Below are 1,547 nucleotides of genomic sequence, written 5' to 3'. Positions count from 1 at the left end.
AAAAAAAAAAACAAACAAAAGTGGGGACAACGATGGAAAAAGAACATCGCAAAACAGATAGATAGACAGAGATAGATAGATAGATAGATAGATAGATAGATAGATAGATAGATAGACAGGCAGACAGACAGATAGGTACAGAGCTCTGAGCTTCAATTCTTAGTTGCTAGCCACATTTCCCCATCTATAGAGGTCTTTTAACCTGATTTTCCAAAGTTGTTTTCACAGCCATTCTCCTGCATTCAAGATTTCCTCAATTTTCTAACAGTATTATAAACAACTGGTCACCATGGATGAAATTCCCCAAGTAACTGTCTCCCTCCCTCACAGAGATGCACAAATAATTATTGTAATAATGCTTATAAAAGAAGATATTTATTGTCAGGGATCGTTTATTTCAATGGTACACAGCACCAAGCCAGAATCTGAGAGGAACAGAGATCAATTCTCAGTAGCAGTTGCTAACCATGTTTTTCCATGTATAGAGGATTTTTTTACCCAATTTTCGAAAGCTGTTTCTACAGCCATTCTCCTGCAAAACCATTCCACAACAGAGACAAAAGTCTGGTGCAGTCTTCTGTCTCGCCACCTCCTGTCAAACCATCCAACTCACGCCAGTGTGGCAGGCGGACGTTAAACAATGATGCTGATGATGATGATGATGATTAACATTATAAAAGAGGATATATATTGTCAGGGATCATTTAGCTCAATGGTACAGAAAAAGGGCTGAGCTTTAAGTCTTGGTAGCAGTTGCTAGCCACATTTTTCCATCTATGGAGGTGTTTTTACCCGATTTTCAAAAGCTGTTTTCACAGCCATTCTCCTGCATTTGAGATTTTCTCAATTTTCTTAAAGTATAATAATAACAATTGTTTTCAAATCCTCCTCAAAAAGACTCACTAATAATTATTACAATGATTATAATGGTACTGCTGCTGGTGTCACATACCTAGCACCCATGCTGGTGGCACGTAAAAAGCACCTTTTGAGCATTTGGGCCCCATGGAGGCAATGACAAATGACCGAGACCTTTTGGCATTATGTTGTGCTTGAGAAGAAGACCCATCAAGCCAAGTGAAATCATAGTTGTGGCAGATACTGGTGTCACGCAAATTGGCACCTGTGCTGGTGGCACACAAAAGCATCCATTACCCTCTTGTAGTGGTTGGTGTTAGGAGGGACATCCAGCCATAGAAACTGTACCAAATTTGACTGGAGTCTGTTGCAGCCCCCAAGCTTGCTAGCCATGGTCAAACCATCCAACCCATGCCAGCAAGGACAACGGACATTAAATGACAATGATGATGAGGATGATGATGATTATCATTATAAAAGAAGGTATCTATTATCAGGGATTATTTAGCTTAATGGTACAGAACACTAAGCTAGAATTTGAGAGGAGCAGACATTAATTCTTAGTAGCAGTTGCTAGCCATGTTTTGCCATCTATAGAGGTTTTTTTACCCGATTTTGCACAGTTGTTTTCACAGCTATTCAACTGCATTCAAGATTTTTCTTATTCTCAAAAAAAAAAAAAAAAAAAA

Source organism: Octopus bimaculoides, chromosome 28 (assembly GCF_001194135.2).
Source record: "Octopus bimaculoides isolate UCB-OBI-ISO-001 chromosome 28, ASM119413v2, whole genome shotgun sequence".
Classification (NCBI taxonomy): domain Eukaryota; kingdom Metazoa; phylum Mollusca; class Cephalopoda; order Octopoda; family Octopodidae; genus Octopus; species Octopus bimaculoides.
The sequence above is the reverse complement of the archived record's forward strand: the minus strand, read 5'-3'. Positions refer to the sequence as shown.